At 40.6% G+C, this 4,702-nt stretch overlaps 1 long non-coding RNA gene across 1 annotated transcript; it reads left to right on the plus strand.

The window, feature by feature from the left end:
• The first annotated feature begins 202 nt into the window (after positions 1 to 202).
• Positions 203 to 2,620, plus strand: LOC118750412. Its single transcript, XR_004994390.1, has 4 exons — positions 203 to 391; positions 463 to 862; positions 915 to 1,619; positions 1,814 to 2,620. It is a non-coding gene; the product is annotated as an uncharacterized LOC118750412 (long non-coding RNA).
• The last annotated feature ends 2,082 nt before the right edge of the window (positions 2,621 to 4,702 follow it).

Here is a 4,702-nt window from a genome sequence, read left to right on the forward strand (position 1 = left end):
ATCCAGCGATACGAACCGGAAGATTTGGGAAATCCGGACGAGGGTTCAAGGATAATCGTAATACCAAGTCCCCACCAAAAAGTTAACCATCTCAAATCGAACTTAACCACATCACTAACTATTGCTGTCCACACTATGGTTTGTGGTTTAGCAAACAGCTGTTTCCGTATTGTTTGTTTACATTGGCAGAATATTGTGTATGAAGTGCAATATGAGTTATCAAATCATAAAAATTGTGTTCTTTTTCATAAATATTTTCACTTCGGTGGAAGTAATGGAAGAATTGTTCGACTTAAGGCGGCAATTATTGAGAAGATTGCTCATTGCGCAAATGATTCTTAAACTAGCTTGTGTATGTGACTGCGCTTCAATAAGGTCCTGCTGGACGAAGGTGTTATACTATCTTTTTACTAATTTATTCAGTTAAATTAATTTGCATATATGTATATGAACGTAATCCAGATCCGTCGCCAGACATTCTGGGAAGTCGATTGCCAGCTGAATTCGGAAGTATTTTTTAAGAGTAACTTTCGAATGAATCGTAAATCCTTCAGAAAATTGTGTCATATGTTGATTGGTATGGAAAGAAGAAATACCCACTATCGGAAAGCAATTGTGTTGGAGAAACGAGTTGCAATTGCATTGTACGCGCTTGGCTCTTCCGCAGAATACCGCACAATTGCAAATATGTTCGGAGTTGGTAAAAGTACTGTCGGCCGCATATTAATTGAGTTCTGCCATGAGGTTTGGAAATGTTTGTGGCCTTTATATTTAAAAAATTTTCCAATGACCGAAGTTAAGTTAAGGGAATTCATAAATGGCTTTCAATCACTAGGTTTCCCTTAAGTCTTAGGAGCCATTGGTAAGAGATTAAAATTTTTTACTGTGGAACTGTTGTAACTTTAATTTTTCAGATGGATGTCATATAGAAGTTCATCCAGCAAGAGAGGATGCAATTGACTACCACAATTACAAAGGTTGGTACTCAACCGTACTTTTGGCTTTAGTAGATGCAAGGTACGTTTTTATGTGAAGTACTTTTGTTCTGGTTATAGGAAAATTTATTTTATTCTGTAGATGTCGTTTTATATATATTAATGTCGGCAGCCAAGGCCGTTGCAATGATTCAGCAATTTTTGAGAGCTCCCATTTAAAAAACGAGTTTTTACAATGCAGTTTGTACAAAGATATGAGCAAGCAAATATCTGGGGTCAACGTTCCAGTCGTGTTACTAGGTGACTCTGCTTTTAAGTTAGATGAGCATTTAATGAAGCCGTTTCCATTTAACATTGACCAATCATTGCAACAAAAAAAATTCAATTTTGCCCTGTCAAAATGTCGAAGAGTTGTAGAGAATGCTTTTGGCCATTTAAAGGCCAGGTTCAGACGGGTTGGAAAAGGTTTGGACAACCAGATGGTAAACACCACATCAATAATAAAGGCATGCTGTATTTTGCACAATTTCCTTAATGAGGAAAATGATGAAGTCAATGAAAGATGGATTTCCGCACAGCAAACTGAAGAACAAAGTCGACATCGGCCAGAAAGTACTCCCAACAATTATGGAAATTTTAATTCGAGAGCACAGGAAATAAGACAAGCATTCGTTTCATATTTTGGTACGTATTTTATTAATTCTGACGACGCAGAAATTCAACAAATGCATTTTTCATTTCTGAGACATCGCTGACATATCGTTCCAACAACACAAATCGTTTTTCGTCCGCCTGACGCATTTCCTCTGTTACTTTTAAAAAGTCATGATGAACTTCCTCCATCACTGCTACTGCAGTTTTTTTCTTTCTTTTTGCAGATTCACTGGTGGAGGGCCCGTTACAGGATTCTACAAGGGAGCACTGAGAATTGAGAACTAGAGTACCAGTTTGTGACTCTCCATCAGTGTCACATTCAATAAGATATTATTCAGTAATGGTGTAGTCCAAATCATCTGAAAATATATAATTCGCACAAAAAACTATTTAAGCCTATTCCGGTCCGACGGATGCTATTCGCACGAATCTAATCCTTCACTCTCGCTTGTTACGACAGTGCAAATCAGATTATTTCCATGCGGATGGCATCCGTCGGATACCGTAATAGGTATGACTAAATAAAAGGTCTTATTAAGTACACCTATTATGCTATCCTCTTGCAGCGCAACTGCATCAAAGCTCTTATGTGCACCGAGAACTTCGTGGACTGCCCCATAATGCTTCCACTCTGATGGAGAGCCACCGGATGGACCAATTTTCGCCTTTTCTTGTCTATGGAGATAATAAATTAATAAATAAATATCTATGCTGATATAAATTCAGTACTTACCTGTATTTTTTTGATAAATTGTGAAGCTTTGTCTTCACTTCAGCGGCAGTGATATTATGGCCACTATTATCCAGCTCGACTGCCATTTCTTCATAAATGTGGCCATTCTTCCTTACCGACCGCAGCTCTGGCATTTTTTCTCGCCATAACTCAATCAGGAGTTCTTCTGCGGCATCGCTCCACAAAATACGTTTTTTTTTGCTTTCTGTCGCCATTCTTTATAATTTGAATATGCATTTGAATGTGACATTTTGAAATTTTAAATCAGCTGTAGTGAACGTATTTTTTGAATTTTAACGATAACGACTCACAGATGGCGGGAAAAACACAGGGTTGTATCAGATTTTCAACGTGGTTTTGAGTTGGTTATCTTGTAACCATCTCAATAAAATGGTTAAGTGCTGTCATTTTTATATGGCGAAACCACACTAATTCAAGTGGGTTATCGGGATAACCAACTCAACAGCCATAACTACGTGGTTAGCCCCGGTGGGGACATGGTATTACAATTGGTGTCAGAAGTGGGATTGTTAAATAAATTCCGAAGGAGAAACTACTAAAAATGGCGAAAATACAGGACTTAAAAATTGAGGAGCTGAAACAGGAGTTGGAAAAGCGTAATTTGGCCACCTCCGGAAGAAAAGTGGAATTGTTATCCCGGTTGCGAGAGGCTATGGAAGCTGGAGGCATCGACGTGGACAAATACGACTTCCAAGGTAAACCCGACGATACATCCGCAAAAGACGAACAGAAGGATGAGGCTGCATGTTCGTCGAAGAATGTGCAACAGACATCCGGGAAGGTTGAAGAACAGCAAAAGGCTCCTTCGTCATCAACAGTTATGGACATGAACAGGTTATTGGCTGCCATGTCACAGATGATGCAAGCACAGGATACACGCATGTCAGAGATGTCATCACAGCTGTCAACTCAGATGCAAACACAATCGTCAGATGTTTCATCGCAGATAATCTTGCAGACTATTCCCGACTGTGAAAGGAACAGTTACGATGCGTTAATGGGTGCAGTGGAAAGACGTTATGGTAGCGAGCACAGGAGACAGATTTACCAGATGGAGCTGGAGAATCGCTGCCAAAAAGCCAACGAGACTCTACCCTGCAAAAATCGTTGGATCATGTAATCTATTTGTGGTATATTCGAGTACTTACAAAAGTGTTCCTCTGTCATGCTGTAGCGGACCAACTCGTGTCTCTGCACCAGCTTATTGTTTGTTACCCGATCGCTGCTCGTGTTTTAACGAAATGTGATTGAAGTTGAGCATTTGAAAGAACATTTGCATGTCTGGCTGTAGCTGATGGATGGAGTATATGGTCCTGCCCTAGGACATCGCAATGTTAATTGGACCATATTTTTTATATGAATTGTGGTTAATTTTGGAGTACTCCTTGGTCCTTAGGGAGTACTCTTCACATGCATGCATGGAGTAGACGCGATTTTTGCAGGGTACAAGAATTCGCTTCGGAGATCGAGAGGCTGGCTCACTTGGCTATTGGAGACGCAGCTGGTGAACACCTTGAAAGGGTAAAAATCCAGAGGTTCATCAACGGAATGCGGGACATGTATACCAAGCGAGAGACGTATGAAAATCCAAAGCCAACATTTGCTGAAACTGTCTCGTATGCTCAGACGCGTGAAACGGCGGCGCTCCTAAGTAGACCAGCCTACAAAGCACATCGTGTGGAAGTGGAAGCACCGGAAGACACAAATGAAATGCTGAAGAAGATTATCCAACTGCTGGGCGAGAAAAAGCATGACTCTGGCAAATGTTTTAAATGTGGAAAGCCAGGCCACTTCGCCCGCGATTGCAGCGCAAGTTCCAGTGGGCTCAACAATTCAGCAGGACGCAAACACAGGGCTGAAGGAGACGAAGCCAACTTCAATCAGTCGTTAAACTGAAACGAGCCAGCAGGAAGGGCCGCGTGCTGGCTCCAGAAGTTGAAGGGCCCATAATCTCCGTCTCCCAAATTGGCCGGAATGCGAGCAACCTCACTATTGGTGGATGTGTGAATGGGCAGGAGAGAGTACTGACAGTGGATACTGGAGCGACACATTCCATTATTCGACCGGATTTGGCCACTTTTTATGTGAAGCCACTATGTAGACGGCAAAACTTCCAGGAAATAAAAGAAACCCATAAAACTTAAGGTTTGATATTAATAACTCTTTATTTCGCTTTATACGGCTCAGATACGGCTCAGTTAAAAAATTTGATGTTTTCTCAGCGTCTGTAATTTCGTGAATCATCGAATTCATGGAAACAATCTTCGAAACAATCAAATTCAACGTTCGAAATTGATACCTAAATGCTTTGCGCAGTATGTATGTATACATGTTGCGTACATGTGTATATGTTACAAAT

This window comes from Rhagoletis pomonella, unplaced genomic scaffold, assembly GCF_013731165.1.
Source record: "Rhagoletis pomonella isolate Grant_MI unplaced genomic scaffold, Rhpom_1.0 Rhpom_scaffold_00229, whole genome shotgun sequence".
NCBI lineage: Eukaryota > Metazoa > Arthropoda > Insecta > Diptera > Tephritidae > Rhagoletis > Rhagoletis pomonella.